This window comes from Pristiophorus japonicus, chromosome 2, assembly GCF_044704955.1.
Source record: "Pristiophorus japonicus isolate sPriJap1 chromosome 2, sPriJap1.hap1, whole genome shotgun sequence".
NCBI lineage: Eukaryota > Metazoa > Chordata > Chondrichthyes > Pristiophoridae > Pristiophorus > Pristiophorus japonicus.
The window spans coordinates 239,346,522-239,368,778 of NC_091978.1; positions in this window are offsets into that span (position 1 = coordinate 239,346,522).

Here is a 22,257-nt window from a genome sequence, read left to right on the forward strand (position 1 = left end):
AACTACTGTTACAACTACTGTTTCTCAAAGGACAGTTACATAGAAACATAGAAACATAGAAAATAGGTGCAGGAGCAGGCCATTCAGCCCTTCTAGCCTGCACCGCCATTCAATGAGTTCATGGCTGAACATGAAACTTCAGTACCCCCTTCCTGCTTTCTCGCCATAACCCTTGATCCCCCGAGTAGTAAGGACTTCATCTAACTCCCTTTTGAATATATTTAGTGAATTGGCCTCAACTACTTTCTGTGGTAGAGAATTCCACAGGTTCACCACTCTCTGGGTGAAGAAGTTTCTCCTCATCTCGGTCCTAAATGGCTTACCCCTTATCCTCAGACTGTGACCCCTGGTTCTGGACTTCCCCAACATTGGGAACATTCTTTCTGCATCTAACCTGTCTGAACCCGTCAGAATTTTAAACGTTTCTATGAGGTCCCCTCTCATTCTTCTGAACTCCAGTGAATACAAGCCCAATTGATCCAATCTTTCTTGATAGGTCAGTCCCGCCATCCCGGGAATCAGTCTGGTGAACCTTCGCTGCACCCCCTCAATAGCAAGAATGTCCTTCCTCAAGTTAGGAGACCAAAACTGTACACAATACTCCAGGTGTGGCCTCACCAAGGCCCTGTACAACTGTAGCAACACCTCCCTGCCCCTGTATTCAAATCCCCTCGCTATGAAGGCCAACATGCCATTTGCTTTCTTAACCGCCTGCTGTACCTGCATGCCAACCTTCAATGACTGATGTACCATGACACCCAGGTCTCGTTGCACCTTCCCTTTTCCTAATCTGTCACCATTCAGATAATAGTCTGTCTCTCTGTTTTTACCACCAAAGTGGATAACCTCACATTTATCCACATTATACTTCATCTGCCATGCATTTGCCCACTCACCTAACCTATCCAAGTCACTCTGCAGCCTAATAGCATCCTCCTCGCAGCTCACACTGCCACCCAACTTAGTATCATCCGCAAATTTGGAGATACTGCATTTAATCCCCTCGTCTAAATCATTAATGTACAATGTAAACAGCTGGGGCCCCAGCACAGAACCTTGCGGCACTCCACTAGTCACTGCCTGCCATTCTGAAAAGTACCCGTTTACTCCTACTCTTTGCTTCCTGTCTGACAACCAGTTCTCAATCCACGTCAGCACACTACCCCCAATCCCATGTGCTTTAACTTTGCACATTAATCTCTTGTGTGGGACCTTGTCGAAAGCCTTCTGAAAGTCCAAATATACCACATCAACTGGTTCTCCTTTGTCCACTTTACTGGAAACATCCTCAAAAAATTCCAGAAGATTTGTCAAGCATGATTTCCCTTTCACAAATCCATGCTGACTTGGACCTATCATGTCACCATTTTCCAGATGCACTGCTATGACATCCTTAATAATTGATTCCATCATTTTACCCACTACTGAGGTCAGGCTGACCGGTCTATAATTCCCTGTTTTCTCTCTCCCTCCTTTTTTAAAAAGTGGGGTTACATTGGCTACCCTCCACTCCATAGGAACTGATCCAGAGTCAATGGAATGTTGGAAAATGACTGTCAATGCATCCGCTATTTCCAAGGCCACCTCCTTAAGTACTCTAGGATGCAGGCCATCAGGCCCTGGGGATTTATCTGCCTTCAATCCCATCAATTTCCCCAACACAATTTCCCGACTAATAAAGATTTCCCTCAGTTCCTCTTCCTTACTAGACCCTCTGACCCCTTTTATATCCGGAAGGTTGTTTGTATCCTCCTTAGTGAATACCGAACCAAAGTACTTGTTCAATTGATCCGCCATTTCTTTGTTCCCCGTTATGACTTCCCCTGATTCTGACTGCATAGGACCTACGTTTGTCTTCACCAACCTTTTTCTCTTTACATACCTATAGAAACTTTTGCAATCCGCCTTAATGTTCCCTGCAAGCTTCTTCTCGTACTCCATTTTCCCTGTCCTAATCAAACCCTTTGTCCTCCTCTGCTGAGTTCTAAATTTCTCCCAGTCCCCAGGTTCGCTGCTATTTCTGGCCAATTTGTATGCCACTTCCTTGGCTTTAATACTATCCCTGATTTCCCTAGATAGCCACGGTTGAGCCACCTTCCCCTTTTTATTTTTACGCCAGACAGGAATGTACAATTGTTGTACTTCATCCATGCGGTCTCTAAATGTCTGCCATTGCCCATCCACAGTCAACCCCCTAAGTATCATTCGCCAATCTATCCTAGCCAATTCACGCCTCATACCTTCAAAGTTACCCTTCTTTAAGTTCTGGACCATGGTCTCTGAAATTACTGTTTCATTCTCCATCCTAATGCAGAATTCCACCATATTATGGTCACTCTTCCCCAAGGGGCCTCGCACAATGAGATTGCTAATTAATCCTCTCTCATTACACAACACCCAGTCTAAGATGGCCTCCCCCCTAGTTGGTTCCTCAACATATTGGTCTAGAAAACCATCCCTTATGCACTCCAGGAAATCCTCCTCCACCGTATTGCTTCCAGTTTGGCTAGCCCAATCTATGTGCATATTAAAGTCACCCATTATAACTGCTACACCTTTATTGCATGCACCCCTAATTTCCTGTTTGATGCCCTCCCCAACATCCCTATTACTGTTTGGAGGTCTGTACACAACTCCTACTAACGTTTTTTGCCCTTTGGTGTTCTGCAGCTCTACCCATATAGATTCCACATCATCCAAGCTAATGTCTTTCCTAACTATTGCATTAATCTCCTCTTTAACCAGCAATGCTACCCCACCTCCTTTTCCTTTTATTCTATCCTTCCTGAATGTTGAATACCCCTGAATGTTGAGTTCCCAGCCCTGATCATCCTGGAGCCACGTCTCCGTAATCCCAATCACATCATATTTGTTAACATCTATTTGCACAATTAATTCATCCACCTTATTGCGGATACTCCTTGCATTAAGACACAAAGCCTTCAGGCTTGTTTTATTAACACCCTTTGTCCTTTTAGAATTTTGCTGTACAGTGGCCCTTTTTGTTCTTTGCCTTGGGTTTCTCTGCCCTACACTTTTCCTCATCTCCTTTCTGTCTTTTGCTTTTGGCTCCTTTTTGTTTCCCTCTGTCTCCCTGCATTGGTTCCCATCCCCCTGCCATATTAGTTTAAATCCTCCCCAACAGCACTAGCAAACACTCCCCCGAGGACATTGGTTCCAGTCCTGCCCAGGTGCAGACCGTCCGGTTTGTACTGGTCCCACCTCCCCCAGAACCGGTCCCAATGCCCCAGGAATTTGAATCCCTCCCTGCTGCACCACTGCTCAAGCCACGTATTCATCTGCGCTATCCTGCGATTCCTACTCTGACTATCACGTGGCACTGGTAGCAATCCCGAGATTACTACTTTTGAGGTCCTACTTTTTAATTTAGCTCCTAGCTCCTTAAATTCGTTTCGTAGGACCTCATCCCTTTTTTTGCCTATGTCGTTGGTACCAATGTGCACCACGACAACTGGCTGTTCTCCCTCCCATTTCAGAATGTCCTGCACCCGCTCCGAGACATCCTTGACCCTTGCACCAGGGAGGCAACATACCATCCTGGAGTCTCGGTTGCGGCCGCAGAAACGCCTATCTATTCCCCTCACAATTGAATCCCCTATCACTATCGCTCTCCCACTCTTTTTCTTGCCCTCCTGTGCAGCAGAGCCAGCCACGGTGCCATGAACTTGGCTGCTGCTGCCCTCCCCTGATGAGTCATTCCCCTCAACAGTACCCAAAGCGGTGTATCTGTTTTGCAGGGGGATGACCGCAGGGGACCCCTGCACTACCTTCCTTGCTCTACTCTTCCTGCTGGTCTTCCATTCCCTATCTGGCTGTGGACCCTTTCCCTGCGGTAAGACCAACTCACTACACGTGATACTCACGTCATTCTCAGCATCGTGGATGCTCCAGAGTAAATCCACCCTCAGCTCCAATTCCGTAACGCGGACCGTCAGGAGCTGGAGGCGGATACACTTCCCGCACACATAGTCGTCAGGGACACCGGAAGCGTCCCTGAGTTCCCACATGGTACAGGAGGAGCATAACACCCGACCGAGCTCTCCTGCCATGACTTAACCCTTAGATACACTTAAACTGGTAATAACAATGTTAAAAGTTACTGACCAATATAAGAAGAAAAAGAAAAACTACTCACCAATCACCAGCCAATCACTTACCCCCTAGGCTGTGACGTCACCTTTGTTTTTTTGCCTTCTCCTTGTAGCTGCACCGGTACGCCTCTCGCCGACCCCGGACTCGCGCTGCTCCGAGCTCCCGCCTCCTCGACTGACTGCTCCGAGCTCCCGCTGGCCTTTATAGGCCTCTCGCCGACCCCGGACTCGCGCTGCTCCGAGCTCCCGCCTCCTCGACTGACTGCTCCGAGCTCCCGCTGGCCTTTATAGGCCTCTCTCCGACCCCGGACTCGCGCTGCTCCGAGCTCCCGCCTCCTCGACTGACTGCTCGACTCCCGCTGGCCTTTATAGGCCTCTCGCCGACCCCGGACTCGCGCTGCTCCGAGCTCCCGCCTCCTCGACTGACTGCTCCGAGCTCCCGCTGGCCTTTATAGGCCTCTCGCCGACCCCGGACTCGCGCTGCTCCGAGCTCCCGCCTCCTCGACTGACTGCTCCGAGCTCCCGCTGGCCTTTATAGGCCTCTCTCCGACCCCGGACTCGCGCTGCTCCGAGCTCCCGCCTCCTCGACTGACTGCTCGACAGACCAGGTTCTCATTGTTAAAGCCAAACCTGGCACAGTCAGTCGAAGAGAAACAATTAAGACAGAAAGAGAATCATGATAGAGGTAGAGTAAGAGAGAGAAGTGTGAAATGGAATCAGAGGTGAGAGTGAAGAGCCATTACCATAAATGGTTAAAGTGGTAACCAGGGATAATATTGAATGTATGTGGTCCTCGCACATGTTTGATCATGGAAAGGTTAGGTTTGTTCACATTGATGATGTTTTACCTACAGATGTGGAAGGAGTAGAAAATTGGAATGTTTTGATTATTTCTGATGAGTCAGATAGTCTTGTTACAGGTAGAGTAACAATAGCAAATCCTACAATAGAAGTACTAGAAACAAATCCAAGAGAAAGTCAGAATTTAAGTCTGAGTCCGAGTCAGGCAAACAAACAGTCTGAAGTTATAAACAGTCAAAAGGTCGATCAAGGGTTGCCCTTGGAGACAAACTCTCCTCAAGATCAACCTAGAATGAGTTCGACATCAAGTTCGAAAGTTCTGTTCAAGAGCAAAGATGTCATCTTCAAAACAGAAAACAATTGGTTAAGTTTGATTTGTAAATGTGGCAAAAATGTCCATATTTTTTGTTATGTATAACCATGCATGTTATGTATGGTGATTATTTGTTATGATTACTTCTTCATTAAGGAGGGAGAAGTGTAATATAGAGCTCCACCTAGTGGACTACTGCTTCACCTACTGGACTACTGTGGTAATGCAATTGCTGATGTAAATACAATAAAAGTCACATGATGTATTGGAGCCATCTTATAAAGTCTGTGTGTTTGTGATGGCTTAAAGATTATACCACAGGAGGCAGCCTTCAATACTCCTCTCAACAGGTCTCCAAATTCATTGTGGTGTGCTGCATGCTACACAACTTGGCCATCATGAGGGGGCCAGGCATTGCCAGTGGGGATTGGAAGCCCATCTCAGGAGGGGGAGGATGACGAAGAGGAGTCTTGCGAGGCACCGATTGCACAGCCACCCCATGTCATCACAACTTGCTGCCCTGATTCGGCACCGTCACTTCCCCATTGGACATTGGGGAAGACAGAGAGGATGGCATCAGTCAGTGACCGCATGACATCACCAAGCTGCAGCGTAGCTTGTTCCTGCAAATGCGATCGCTGCTGCGACATAATCAATGGCATGCATCACACACACTGTCACTGCTTCTGTTAGTGGGCAAGGATGTCTCGCTGGAGTCCTGAGTTGCAGGGACAATGCATGAGACAGCCTCCGCAACACTCACAGCAAGTTTGTCTCGGGGATCCTACCCAATGCACCCATGAGCTCGCGGTGCATCTGTGGGTTTTCCCTGGACATTGCCACCAAGTCCAGGTCCATGTCTGCCTGTTCTACAGCAGGACCACTGTGCCTACTCACCCTCCAGTGAGCTCGCCTCCGAGCTTCCCCTCCCGCTCGGCGCTGCTGTAGACCACATGGGCCAGGAGCCCCAGAGTCCTCAAACCCTGGGAAATCGGCTTCGTCCTCAGATGTAGTGTTGGCAGACGGGTGACCACTGGGCTGTGAGGTTCAGGCAGCAGGCTTTCATCCCCTCCCTCATCATCTCCCCGTAGCCAGATGTAGATGCCTCATGGCGTGCTTGTGGCTGGTCATCTGCAAGCAGAAAACAACAGACATGTGGTTAGCAGCAAGGGAGGTGGCAGGGTGATAGCAGGAAGGTGGCATTGGACATGTACATGTAAAGGAGCTACACCACTTCATATTAGGGCTCAATGAAGTCACATCAGTCACGTGTTCCATTTACATACCCTCGCCACCCGAAGGGGGCTCGGCATCGCCCCCAGCCACTGTCTGAACTGGGATGCCCATGAGGGCCGAGACTCGCTGCTCCACATCAGTGAGCTCCAGCAGCTCAGGCTGTCCGCCTCTGGTAAGCCGTTGCTCCCGTCTGTTGTGGGAGAGCTTGGCCTGCAATAAGAACAATAAGAAGGATTCAGTAAAGGTCCACCTCCTGTTGTGCCACATATGCCTTCCATACTTCAATTGCTGCTACTGTGTGGATCTGCAAATGTCTTCACTTCAATCTGTTTGGCTGTTGAGTGAGGTTTTTCAAAGATTGGGAGTGGGTGAGAGGCAGGCAGCATAGTGGCTCAGGGTAATATTTATCAAATGCATATCAGCGGTGGGAGTGGAGTGCGAGGAGGCTTGACAATGATTAGGGAACAAGAGGGTGTGTGCATCCTGAATCCAGAGGCAATGGCTGGAGAAGTGAACCTTCAACTTTCTGTAGCATTCTACAACCCACACCGTGGCCTGCAACACATTGAAAAGTGGCAGTTCCATCAAAGACTCAACATTATGTGAGATATTGATCTTGGAAGCATTGCAAGCCTACAGAAATGTGAAGGGTACTTAGCCTGATGAACCTCGTGAGGTCATTGAACTTCTTGTGGCAATGAGTGCCAGTTCTGCCCACTGTGTCTGCCGCTGATACCTCCTGTGCGATAGAACAGCACTACAGTCCTCAGCCCCTGGAAAATGCTGAAAGTTATCGTTTTGGAACATAAAATCAGTTGAATGATGAGAGTATCAGTGAGTACATTGTAGCTTTAAAAAAGCTATCCATTCACTGTCATTTTGGAAACTTTCAGTGTCGAGCATTGCGTGACCGCATTGTTTATGGGATGAAAAATGAAGCAATCAGAAGAAAGTTATTGACAACATCTAACTTGACTTTTGATTTAGCTTGTTAGACAGCTATGTCGATGGATATGGCTGAGCAATACGCCCGAGAATTTTGTGCCATTTCCAGTCGTCAAACAACCGAGGTGAATCGCCTGCAGGTTAAAAGTAAAAGGCAGTTGGGCCCCAAGGTCTCATCAATTGGCCAAGGTAACAATACATTGAAGTGGTGCTATCAGTGCCTGGGACAACATATCGCTCAAAGCTGTCCATATGTGAAGGCTTGTTTCTTCTGCAAGAAAACAGGGCATCTTGCAAAGACATGCTGACTGAAGAGTAAACCAACTTTCAATGCTCAAAGTAGAAATTGCCAGAGACTACAAGGCCTCATGGCAACACCCTCACTTCAAGCACTGGTATCTGCTATACTACGTCATAGTCTGAGCGAGGGACCGCAAGGACGTCCACATCACTCGCGCCATAAGAACATAAGAACATAAGAACATAAGAAATAGGAGCAGGACTAGAACATGCAGCCCCTCGAGTCTCTTCCGCCATTCAATAAGATCATGGCTGATCTGATCATGGACTCAGCTCCACTTCCCCGCCCGCTCCCCATAACCCCTTATTCCCTTATTGTTAAAGAAACTTTCTATCTCTGTCTTAAATTTATTCAATGTCCCAGCTTCCACAGCTCTCTGAGGCAGTGAATTCCAAGATTTAAAAGTTTCTGAGAGAAGAAATTTCTCCTCATCTCTGTTTTAAATGGGCGGCCCCTTATTCTAAGATCATACCCACAATTCTAGTCTCCCACATCAGTGGAAACATCCTCTGTGCATCCACCTTGTCAAGCCCCCTCATAATATACATTTCGATAAGATCACCTCTCATTCTTCTGAATTCCAATGAGTAGAGGCCCAACCTACTCAACCTTTCCTCATAAGTCAACCCCCTCATCCCCGGAATCAACCTACTGAACCTTCTCTGAACTGCCTCCAAAGCAAGTATATCCTTTCGTAAATATGGAAATCAAAACTGCACGCAGTATTTCAGGTGTGGCCTCACCAATACCTTGTATAGCTGCCTCAAGACTTCCCTGCTTTTATACTCCATCCCCTTTGCAATAAAGACCAAGGTACCATTAGCCTTCCTGATCACTTGCTGTACCTGCATACCATCCTTTTGTGTTTCATGCACAAGTACCCCCAGATCCCGCTGTATTGCGGAACTTTGCAATCATTCTCCATTTAAATAATAACTTGCTCTTTGATTTTTTTCTGCCAAAGTGCATGACCTCACACTTTCCAACATTATACTCCATCTGCCAAATTTTTGCCCACTTTTACTTAGCCTGTCTATGTCCTTTTGCAGAATTTTTGTGTCCTCTTCACACATTGCTTTTCCTCCCATCTTTTTATCATCAGCAAACTTGGCTACGTTACACTCAGTCCCTTTTTCCAAGTCGTTAATGTAGATTGTAAATAGTTGGGGTACCAGCACTGATCCCTGCGGCACCCCACTAGTTACTGGTTGCCAACCAGGGAATGAACCATTTATCCCGACGCTCTGTTCTCTGTTAGTTAGCTGATCCTCTATCTATGCTAATATATTACCCCCAACCCCGTGAACTTTTATCTTGTGCAGTAACCAGGAGCTAACGACTGCTGGACTGACCACCGCCTACTCTGCTCTGTCATTTCCATCAATGTAGCCCCAAAACAGCGGCGGCAACAGTAATGCTTCCACAGGAAAATAAATGCTGGAGCAATCCAAGACCCTGCTAAGAAAGCCCTATTCAGTCAGCGCCTCACAACCAACCTGACGACTTCCAATGAACCAGAGACGCAGAGGAGTGCCTGTTCTGCACTCAAGGCCTCCATAATTATTGCCTGTGAAGAGACGCTTTGTCACTTCATCATGAAACATCAAGACTGGTTCGACGAGAATGATCAGAAGATCCAGGAGCTGATAAGCCACAAGGCCTTCAAACTGGAAACAGCAACACAACTTGAGAGCAAGAAAGCAGCTCTATAGAAGTCTGAAGGCCAAGGTCCAACATAAAACTCGTGACCTAAAGAAGAGATGGTGGGTGGAAAAAGCACAGGAGATCCAGCAATTAGCCAACAACCACGACGTGCGTGGATTCTTTAGCGCAGTCAAGACCACCTACGGCCCAAGCACCCAAAGTCCTACCCCACTGAGGGCCAAGAACGAAGAGGTACTCATCAAGGACAGAGAGGCAGTCAGTGTCCGCTGGAAGGAGCACTTCGAAGATCTCCTTAATGATGTGAGTGTCCTCAACTCCATCCCACAGCATGCAACCCGCCATCACCTCAGCACAACCCCAGCCCGGCATGAGATTGAAAATGACATCCGACAATTGAAGAACAACAAGGCCTCAGGAACAGATGGAATCCTCACCGAAGCACTAAAGCATGGCAGAGAAGCACTATTGTTGCGTATCCATGAACTAATTTCTCTTAATTTGGAAGGAGGAGAGCATGCTAGGGGATTTCAGCGATTCTGTAATTGTGACCATCTTCAAGAAAGGTGACAAGTCTGATTGCGGTAATTACAGATGAGTTTCCCTGCTGTCTGCCACACGGAAAGTCATTGCAAGAATCCTCCTCAATTGCCTTCTCCCAGTGGCTGAAGAGCTCCTCCCAGAGTCGCAATGTGGATTCCGCCCACTAAGGGGCACACACAATGGACATGATATTCACCGCATGTCAAATTCAACAAAAGTGCAAGGAGCAGCACTTGCTTCTTTAATGGCCTTCTTTGACCTCAAAAAGGAGGGATTATGGAGTGTCCTCCTCAAATTCGGCTGTCCTCAAAAGTTCGTCATGATGCTCCGCCTGCTTTATGATGATATGCAAGCTTTGACCCTGACCAACAGATCTACCACATTTGCAGACCAGGGTCAAGCAAGGTTGTGTCGTTGCACCAACGGTCTTCTTGATCTTCCTTGCTGCAATGTTCCATCCCAGCCTCAGTAAGCTCCCCGCTGGAGTGGAGCTAATCTATAGAACAAGCGGGAAATTGTTCAACCTCTGTTGTCTCCAGTCCAGATCCAATGTCATCCCATCCTCTGTCACTGAATTACAGTATGCAGACAATGATCGCCTTTACGCACACTCGGAGGTCGAACTCCAAACCATCGTTAATACCTTCACCGAAGCGTACGAGAGTATGGACCTTATACTAAACATCCGTGAGACAAAGGTTCTCTACCAACCTACCCCCACCGCACAACACTGCCCCCCGATTATCAAGATCCATGACGAGGCCTTGGACAACGTGGATAATTTTCCATACCTCAGGAGCCTACTGTCAACAAGGGCAGACGTCAATGACGAAGTCCAACACCACCTTCAGTGTGCCAGTACAGCCTTTGGTCGCCTGAGCAAGAGGGTGTTTGAAGACCAGGACCTCAAACCCAGCACCAAGTTCATGGTCTACAGAGCAGTAGTGATACCCGCCCTCCCATAAGCTTCAGAAACATGGACTATGTACAGCAGGCACCTCAAAGCACTGCAGAGGTACCACCAACACTGCCTCCACAAGATCCTGCAAATCCATTGGCAGGATAGGCACACCAACGTCAGTGTTCTCGCTCAGGCCAACATCCCCAGCATCGAAGCTCGATCAGCTCCAATGGATGGGCCACATTGTTCGCATGCCCGATATTAGACTCCCTAAACAAGTGCTCTACTCAGAGCTCCAACATGGCAAGTGTGCCTCAGGTGGACGGAGGAAATGCTTCAAGGACACCTTCAAAGCCTCGAAAAACATAACAACATAAGAACATAAGAAGTAGGAGCAAGAGAAGGCCATACGGCCTCTCGAGCCTGCTCCGCCATTTAATACGATCATGGCTGATCCGATCTTGGGCTCAGGTCCACTTCCTTGCCCGCTCTCCATAACCCCTTATTCCCTTATCGTTTAAGAAACTGTCTATTTCCGTCTTAAATTTATTCAATATCCCAGCTTCCACAGCTCCCTGAGGCTGCGAATTCCACAGATCCACAACCTTCTGAGAGAAGAAATTTCTCCTCATCTCAGTTTTAAATGGGTGGCCCCTTATTCTAAGATTATGCCCTCAAGTTCTAGTCTCCCCTATCAGTGGAAACATGCTCTCTGCATCCACCTTGCATCATAATCTGATATGTTTCAATAAGATCACCTCTTATTCTTCTGAATTCCAATGAATAGAGGCCCAACCTACTCAACCTTTTCTCATGTCAACCCTCTCATCCCCGGAATCAACCTTGTGAAACTTCTCTGAACTGCCTCCAAAGCAAGTATATCCTTTCGTAAATATGGAAACCAAAACTGCACGCAGTATGCCAGGTGTGGCCTCACCAATACCCTGTACAACTGTAGCAAGATTTCCCTGCTTTTATACTCCATCCCCTTTGCAATAAAGGCCAAGATTCCATTGGCCTTCCTGATCATTTGTTGTACCACATACTAACCTTTTGTGTTTCATGCACGCATACCCCCAGGTCCTGCTGTACTGCAGCACTTTGCAATCTTTTTCCATTTAAATGATAACTTGCTCTTTGATTTTTTTCTGCCAAAGTGCATGACCTCACATTTTCCAACATTATACTCCATCTGCCAAATTTTTGTCCTCTCACTTAGCCTGTCTATGTACTTTTGCAGATTTTGTGTGTCCTCCTCACACATTGCTTTTCTTCCCATCTTTGTATCTACGGCAAACTTGACTACGTTACACTCAGTCCCTTCCTCCAAGTCGTTAATATAGATTGTAAATAGTTGGGGTACCAGCACTGATCCCTGCAGCACCCCACTGGTTACTGATTGCCAACCCGAGAATGAACCATTTATCCCTACTCTCTGTTTTCTGTTCGTTAGCCAATCCTCTATCCATGCTAATATATTACCCCCAACTCCGTGAACTTTTATCTTGTGCAGTAACCTTTTATGTGGCACCTTGTCAAATGCCTTCTGGAAGTCCAAATACACCACATCCACTGGTTCCCCTTTATCCACCCTGTTCGTTACATCCTCAAAGAATTCTAGCAACTTTGTCAAACATGACTTCCCCTTCATAAATTCATGCTGACTCTGCCTGACCGAATTTTGCTTTTCCAAATGTCCTGTTACTGCTTCTTTAATAATGGACTCCAACATCTTCCCAACCACAGATTTTAGGCTAACTGGTCTATAGTTTTCTGCTTTTTATCTGCCTCCTTTTTTAAATAGGGGCGTTACATTTGCAGTTTTCCAATCTGCTGGGACCTCCCCAGAATCCAGGGAATTTTGGTAAATTACAACCAATGCATCCACTATCCCTGCCGCTATTTCTCTTAAAACCCTAGGATGCAAGCCATCAGGTCCAGGGGAATTATTCGCCTTTAGTCCCATTATCTTACTGAGAACCACCTCCTTAATGATTGTGATTATGTTAAGTTCCTCACCGCCCTTATAGCCCCTTGACTATCCACTGTTGGAATATTATTAGTGTCCTCTACTGTAAAGAGTGATACAAAATATTTGTTCAGAGTTTCTGCCATCTCCATGTTCCCCATTACTAATGCCCCGGTCTCGTCCTCCAAGGGACCCACATTTATTCTAGCCACTCTTTTCCTTTTTATATACCTATAGAAACTCTTGCTATCTGTTTTTATATGTTGTGCTAGTTTACTTTCATAGTCTATCTTCCCTTTCTTAATCATTTTTTAAGTCATTCTTTGTTGGCTTTTAAACGCTTCCCAATCTTCTATCCTCCCACTAGTTTTGGCCACATTGTATGACCTTGTTTTTAATTGGATACCGTCCTTTATTTCTTTAGTTAGCCACAGATGGCTATCTTTTCTCTTAAGCCCTTTCCTCCTCCCTGGAATATATTTTTGTGGAGGGTTGTGTAATATCTCCTTAAGTATACACCACTGTTCATCAACCGTCCTGCATTTTAATCTATTTTCCCAATCCACTTTAGCCAACTCAGCCCTCATACCTTCATAGTCTCCTTTATTTAAAAAGTACAACATCCCCATCAACACCTCGGAATCTTCGGCCCAAGACCACTCAAAATGGAGGAGAAACATCTGGCAAGGCGCTGAACACCTCGGGTCTCTTTGCCGGAAGCACACGGAAGCCAAGCACAAACAGCGGAAGGAGCGCACGACAACCTACCGTCTGCCTCACCTGTGACAGAGACTGTAGGTCCCGCATTGGACTCATCAGTCACCTGAGAACTCGTATTAGTGTGGAAGCAAGTCATCCTCAACTCCGAGGGACTGCCTAAGAAGAACTGCCTAAGAGAAACCAACTTTCAATGCTAGACATAGAAATCGCCAGACACTACACAGCATTGAGGAGAAGCAACAGGACGAGAAGTTTCTGGAGATACACGTCATCAGGAGCACGAGGGTATCTAACAACTAGTCGCGAAGTATCGTCATCCAAGTAGATGTTGCAGGAACCAAGATACCAATGGAAATTGGCACTGGTGCATCTGTGAGCGTAGTACTGGAATCGCTATATCTCGACAAGTTCAATGCTTTTTGACTGGAGAAATCAAAGATAGAGCTGTGAGGCTACTCAGGAGAGCAAATTCCTGTTGTAGGACATATCACCATATCAGTGAAATACAAGGATCAGTTTCAGAGCTTGCCTCTCATGGTAGTGGCAGGAGACAAGCTTGCCTTGATAGGTAGAAATTGGTTGGGATCACTGAAGCTGGATTGGAATGAGATTTTTCACATGGAAACGAAATTTGCATCAAAAGGTGATGTCATCAAGCAGTATCTGAAGGTGTTCTGCAAAACAGGCAATCCAATCCAAGACTTCAAGGCGAGTGTCAGAGTGCAGAAGGTTGTTAGACCAGTTTACTGTAAGCCACGTCCTATACCATTCGCACTCAAGGAGAATGTTGAGCAAGAACTCAAAAGATTAGAAACTGAGAACATTATCTCTAAGGTAGAAGAAGTGTTCTATTTTTCATACAAAGTTGAACAGATTGGTAGAGCACCCAAACATGACCCAGTTATGTCAAAGGCGTAGGATTACATAGCAAATGGATGGCCGAACCAGGTATCAGAGAAAGATATTCCTCGTTACTTTATTCATAGGATTGCATTGTCAGTGGTAAAGATGGTAAACAAGAAATTAGGGATGCATACAATAAAGGTACAGCAATTATCATGGGCGACTTTAATCTACATATAGATTTGGCTAACCAAACTGGTAGCAATACGGTGGAGGAGGATTTCCTGGATTGTATTAGGGATGGTTTTCTAGACCAATATGTCGAGGAACCAACTAGAGGGCTGGCTATCCAAGATTGGGTGATGTGTAATGAGAAAGGACGAATTAGCAATCTTGTTGTGCGAGGCCCCTTGGGGAAGAGTGACCATAATATGGGAAAATTCTTCATTAAGATGGAGAGTGACACAGTTAATTCAGAGACTCGGGTCCTGAACTTAAGGAAAGGTAACTTCGATGGTATGAGACTTGAATTGGCTAGAATAGACTGGCGAATGATGCTTAAAGGGTTGACAGTAGATAGGCAATGACAAACATTTAAAGATCACATGGATGAACTGGAACAATTGTACATCTCTGTCTGGAGTAAAAATAAAACGGGGAAGGTGGCTCAACCATGGCTAACAAGGGAAATTTGGGATAGTGTTAAATCCAAGGAAGAAGCATATAAATTGACCAGAAAAAGCAGCAAACCTGAGGACTGGGAGAAATTTAGAATCCAGCAGAGGAGGACAAAGTGTTTAATCAATAGGAGGGAAATAGAGTATGAAAGGAAGCTTGCTGGGAACATAAAAACTGACTGCAAAAGCTTCTCGAGATATGTAAAGAGAAAGAGATTAGTGAAGACAAATGTAGGTCCGTTGCAGTCAGATTCAAGTGAATTTATAATGGTGAACAGAGAAATGGCAGACCAAGTGAACAAATACTTTGGTTCTGTCTTCACGAAGGAAGACACAAATAACCTTATGGAAATACTAGGGGACAGAGGATCTAGCGAGAAGGAGGAACTGAAGGAAATTCTTATTAGACGGGAAATTGTGTTAGGGAAATTGATGGGATTGAAGGCTGATAAGTCCCCAGGGCCTGATCGTCTGCATCCCAGAATACTTAAGGAAGTGGCCCGAGAAATAGTGGATGCATTGGTGATCATTTTCCAGCAGTCTATCGACTCTGGATCAGTTCCTATGGACTGGAGGGTAGCCAATGTAACACCATTTTTAAAAAAAAGAGGGAGAGAGAAAATGGGGAATTATCGGCCGGTTAGCCTGACATCGATAGTGGGGAAAATGTTGGATTCAATTATTAAAGATGAAATAGCAGCGCATTTGGAAATCAGTGACAGGATCGGTCCAAGTCAGCGTGGATTTATGAAAGAGAAATCATGCTTGACAAATCTAGAATTTTTTGAGGATGTAACTAATAGAGTGGACAAGGGAGAACCAGTGGATGTGATGTATTTTGACTTTCAAAAAGCTTTCAACAAGGTCCCACACAAGAGATTGTTGTGCAAAAGTAAAGCACATGGTATTGGGGGTAATGTATTGACGTGGAGAGAGAACTGGTTGGCAGACAGGAAGCAGAGAGTCGGATAAACGGGTCCTCTTCAGAATGGCAGGCAGTGACTAGTGGGGTGCTGCAGGGCTCAGTGCTGGGACCCCAGATATTTACAATATACATCAATGATTTAGATGAAGGATTTGAGTGCAATATCTCCAAATTTGCAGATGACACTAAGCTGGGTGGCGGTGTGAGCTGTGAGAAGGATGCTAAGAGGCTGCAGGGTGACTTGGACAGGTCAGGTGAGTGGGAAAATGCATGGCAGATGCAGTATAATGTGGATAAATGTGAGGTTATCCATTTTGGTGGCAAAAACGTGAAGGCAGAATATTATCTAAATGGCGGCAGATTAGGAAAAGGGGCGGTGCAACGAGACTTGGGTGTCATGGTACATCAGTCATTGAAAGTTGGCATGCAGGTACAGCAGGCGGTGAAGAAGGCAAATGGCATGTTGGCCTTCATAGCTAGGGGATTTGCGAATAGGAGCAGGGAGGTCTTACTGCAGTTGTGCAGGGCCTTAGTGAGGCCTCACCTGGAATATTGTGTTCAGTTTTGGTCTCCTAATCTGAGGAAGGACGTTCTTGCTATTGAGGGAGTGCAGCGAAGGTTCATCAGACTGATTCCCGGGATGGCAGGACTGACATATGAGGAGAGACTGGATCGACTGGGCCTGTATTCACTGGAGTTTAGAAGAATGAGAAGGGATCTCATAGAAACATATAAAATTCTGACCGGACTGGACAGGTTAGCTGCAGGAAGAATGTTCCCGATGTTGGGGAAGTCCAGAACCAGGGGTGACAATCTAAGGATAAGGGGTAAGCCATTTAGGACTGAGATGAGGAAAAACTTCTTCACTCAGAGAGTTGTGAACCTGTGGAATTATCTACTGCAGAGAGTTGTTGATGCCAGTTCGTTAGATATATTCAAGAGGGAGTTTGATATGGCCCTTATGGCTAAAGGGATCAAGGCGTATGGAGAGAAAGCAGGAAAGGGGTACTGAGGTGAATGATCAGCCATGATCTTATTGAATGGTGGTTCAGGCACGAATGGCCGAATGGCCTACTCCTGCACCTATTTTCTATGTTTCTATGTTTCTACATATCATGTGGGGTGCAAGAGTAGTTATCCCAAATAAGTACAGGTCCAAGTTGTTCGGAGATCTTCATGACCAGCACCTGGGAATGTGCTTGACCAAGAGTTTTGCACGCAATTACTTATGGTGGCCACGTTTAGATAAAGATATAGAGTACATTGTTAGTCAGTGTATAACATGTCAATTGGTAAGCAAGAAACCACCATCAGTACCATTACAGCAATGGAAACGGCCTCCCAGGGTGTGGCAAAGGTTACAATGTAGATTTTGCTGAGCTAGAAACAAAACAATTGTTTATTGTGATTGACAGCCATTCGAAGTGGGTAAAGCTGTTTCTGATGCGGAAAATAACAAGTGAAACAATAGACAATTTGCGAAGATTATTTTCTTCATACGGCCTCCCAGAAGAAATTGTATCTGATAATGGGCTGCAATTTTGTCCAGAAGAATTTGCGCAGTTCATGAGCAGACATAGTTTGAAACATACCAATGTTCCACCATATCACCCTGTTTGAAATGTTGCAGCAGAGTGCACAGTACAAATTGGAAAACATGCCCTCACCAAGCAAATGTTGGATCGAAATCCAAGGAAATGGCAGTTGTCGTTGGACCACAAATTAGCAAATTTTCTAATTACCTCTTGTGATACTCCTCATACAACTATTGGTAGAACACCAGCAGAGTTATTTCTCAAGCGATAGCCACGAACCAGGTTCTCATTGTTAAAGCCAAACTTGGCCCAGTCAGTAGAAGAGAAACAATTGAGACAGAAAGAGAGTCACGATAGACGTAGAGTAAGAGAGAAGTGTGAAATTAAATCAGAAATTTAGCGTGGAGAACGCTCATCATAAATGGTTAAAGTGGTTACCAGTAGATTAGTGAAGATATGTGGCCCTCGCACATATTTGGTCAAGATGTTTGATCATGGAAAGGTTAGGTTTGTTCACATTGATCATAATTTACTTACAGATGTCGAAGGAGTTGAAAGTTGGAATAATTTGATTATTTCTGATGAGTCCGATAGTCCTGTTACACGTAGAGTACCAGTAGAAAATCCTACATCAGATGTACTAGAAACAAGGCCAAGAGAAAGTCTGAATTTACGTCAGAGTCCGAGTCAGGCAGACAAATAGTCTGAAGTTGTAGAGAGTCCAAATGTAGATCAAGGGCTGCCCTTGAAGAAAAACTCTCCTCAGGCTTAGCCTAGAATGAGTCTAAGTTCAATACCAAGTTTGGAAAATATTGTTCAGAGCAAAGGTATCCTCTTCAAAACAGAAAACCCAGTGGTTAAGTTTGATTTGTAAATATAGAAAAATAAGTCCATATCGTTTCTGGTGTATAACCATGCAAGTTATACATGATGATTATTTTGTTATGATTAATTCTTCATTAAGGAGGGAGAAGTGTAATAGAGCTTCCCCCTAGTGGACTACTGTGGTACTGCAACTACTGATGTAAATAATAAAAGGGTCAAGTGGCAAAATCACATGATGACAGGCTTTCTGTATTGGAGCCAATTTGTAGAGTATGTTTGTTAGTGATGTTGTACAGAAAATATCACATTGGTGAGTGGTGATTATTCCATGACATTCTTGACTTCGTTTTTATTGTCCCATTCATTTGATGAGAGTATGGGTGGGAGACAGAACTATAACACCATCGGACTAATTCTGCAACCCGTGCTCCTATCTAGCGAGGTTTCCTACTGGAAGTGGAATAGTGGAATACCCCATGTATTTCAAACTACCAGCATGATAGCTATCTCCATGCTCCCCTGGTATCTTAGTTAAGTATAACATCTGCCGTGGGACTGAGCAATACAGACTAGGAGGATCCCAGCTTTGATCAGCTGTGTTAGCTGATTTCAGACAGATAGTAGAGATGCTATAATGTGGCTTCAGTCTCCCTAAAATGAGAAGGGAAACCAGTCATGGTTCAATTTTTGATTGTTGTCCAAGGATTCTCTTTGTAAAGAGTATTTACATGAACTTTGCTTCAGCACAGGTTTGGGTTTGCCAATCTACATTGCTAAGTCGTTCCTTCTCATCACACTCATTAGTTTCTATTAAAATGGGTTAAATCAATAAAGCATCAAGTTATTTTCTTGGGTACCTATTTCAAACAGCTACTTTCATTCGTGCAATGACAGTGAAAGTCCATTTGAAGAACTGTTATATATTTGGAGACTTTTGCATAATACAGAGTATATTAAAACACTTGCTCTGTGCTTTCAGCTCTCGAACCTGAGGTCAATACTTTCCAAGACGGAGAGATAATAGTTTATTCTGTTCAATAGAGCATAAAGGGGCTGCGTGTACTAAGTTTGTGAAAACTTAATCCAGTTCCCAGTGGATATGAATCATAGAATCATAGAAATTTACAGCACAGAAGGAGGCTATTCGATCCATTGTGTCTGTGCCAGCTGCAAAAGAGCTATCCAGCCTAATCCCACTTTCCAGCTCTTGGTTCGTAGCCCTGTAGGTTACAGCACTTCAGTACTGTAGGTTACAGTAATTTTTAAATACGATGGGGGTTGCTGCCTCTACCACCATTTCAGGCAGTGAGCTTGAGAACCCCGCTACCCTCTGGGTGAATAAAGTTCTCCTCAACTCCCCACTAATCCTTCTATTAATTACTTTAAATCTATGCCCCCTGGTTATTAACCTTTCTGCTAAGGGAATTAGGTCCTTCCTACCACTCTATCTAGACCCCTCATAATTTTATACACCTCAATTAAGTCTCCCCTCAACCTCTTCTGTTCCAAAGGAAACAACCCCAGCCTATCCAATCTTTCCTCATAGCTAAAATTCTCCAGTCCTGGCAACATCCTCGTAAATCTTCTCTATACCCTCTCTAGTACAATCACATCTTTCCTGTAATATGGTGACCTGAACTGTATGCAGTACTCTAGCTGTGGCCTAACTAGTGTTTTATACAGTTCAAGCATAACCTCCCTGCTTTCATATTCTCTGGCTAGTAAAGGAAAGTATGCCTTTTTAACCACCTTATCGACCTGTCCTGCTACCTGCAGGGATCTGTGGACATGCACTCAATATTTATTGTGTATTCCCTTGCCTTGTTAGATCTCCCCAAATACATTACCTCACACTCCAGATTGAATTCCAATTGCCACTTTTCTGACCAGTCCATTGCTATCTACCTGCAGTCTACAGCTTTTTTCCTCACTATCAACCACATAGAAAGCAAAGCTTAAGGGCTGGATTTTTGGGTCTTCTGCATTCCGTTTTTCGCCCCGGAGCGGTGGCAAGGTATTTTGCCAGATGGTCAGCCTCCAGCGCCCGGCAGCGATCCTCGGGTCTGGTTTTGCTGTGGCACTGAACCGCCTTGTGTGCAACGCCCTGGTTGCAACACCGGAGCGAATTTGAACCCGTATGCCGCAAATCACGTCTCGCACTGACTGTCGGGGAAATCAGGCGGTCCAACGTTCCCGACAGCAAAGAGGTAAGTAATGGACTCCTGTGGTAAGTGTGATTGATTTTTCTTTTAATTTTTTTGCGATATGTGTTGTGGTGGCATGGGCAACGTTTTGGGAATGTTTTTGTGATATTTGAAAAACATTTTTTTTCCTCCCCTGGCGTGCCTCAGAGTGCTTCCGGCCCGGCTCTTTAGCTTGGGAGTTTCCTATCCTAACGCTTTAAGAGAGGTGTACACCTCCCTTAGCGATGCGCCCCCTGACTCAGGGCCCAGCTGCCAAACTTACTTACTGAGGTGCAAACTGTTCCCGGGCGCTAACTTACCCGCCCCACCGCCATTATTGCCCCAAAAATATCAAAGCCGAAAATCTAGTCAACTGCTATCAAATTTTGCATTCCTGAGATCTTTCTCCCGCTTAGCATCCACATGGACAATGAAACATGATTTCGCCAACCGTGTAAGCTTCAGTGCGGCCGGGATGCGACCCCGCTCCTGGCTCCATCCCACACTCTGAAAAGAATCTTCCCTAGATTGGGCTTGTTAAGCCCACCCTGCGAGGTTTCCGGCCAATAAAAAGAAGCGGGCCTGATGATGTCATTTGATGATGCGTAATCAGCAGATTTTCTTAAAGGGACATTGATTTTGAAAGTTGTTCTGTCAGTGTTCTGCAGCATTGAGGTGCTGCAAACACGTACAAGCACTGCACAAAGGTGCACGGTTGCACCCAGGCTCTCCGATGACTCTCTCCAGATGCTTAAGGACGGAGTCACAACACGCAGGAAGGTTCTCTTCCCTTCCAATGGGCGGAAGAGACCTCCCCAGGACACAAATGCAGCCTGGTTGCTCATTGCACAGGAGGACACATGCAGGGATGTCATCAAGAGGAACTGGCTGCAGTTGCGCAAACCTTTCAATGATCTCAGTAGATCACGAAATGTTACTGCAAAACCACACTCATCCTGCTGTGCCACTCATCACATGCCCTTCACTCTACCTTCCCTACCCTACTCCTACACTTCCTTACTTACACCAACTTACCTTGCAGCTCCACACATCCCTATCTCTCTATCTACATTAGCACATCCCCATCTCACTAGCCACACCTCACACTCACCCTCATCCTTGTCCAATCATATGAACTAACAACACACAAGGGTAGGTACTTGGATCTTTTAGCCAATGTTCATATAGAGTTTCTGCTAATTGTTGTCAAACATTGAAATCTTTATTTTGAACAATGTGTTATTGGACAGATTTGGAAGTGGCTTAGTGAGTTGTAGTGAATGGTGAGACATAACGGTATCCCCCACAATTGTGATGAGTGTGAAAGGAATGGCTTGGGCATTGCAGGAATGCTTTATGATGCTGGTGTTGGGTGGTGCCAACCTGGCGCATCATGTGGCAGCCAGGGTGTACAGCATTAAGTGAAGTAAATCTGGCCTCCCGGGTAGCAATGTGGTCAAGTGCTGACACCCTGTGTCCTGTGAAGCATCAGGTGATTGCGGAGAAGGTTGGTGTTGTTGTTGGTGCTGCTGGTGTGCCTGGTGATATTGGTGTTGGGACTGATTGTGGTGGGATCCTGAGGACAAAGGTGAGATTTTTTTCAAGGACACTGATGCTGATGGCATAGATGGCAGCTGAAGTTGCGATGACAGAAGCGTTCTGTCAATGGTGAGAGAGGTTGCTCCAAAGAGGTGACAGTGGATAGAGAGTTTACTGCAAGCACTTCCAACCTGTATACAGCTCAAAACTGTCTACTAAATCCTGAA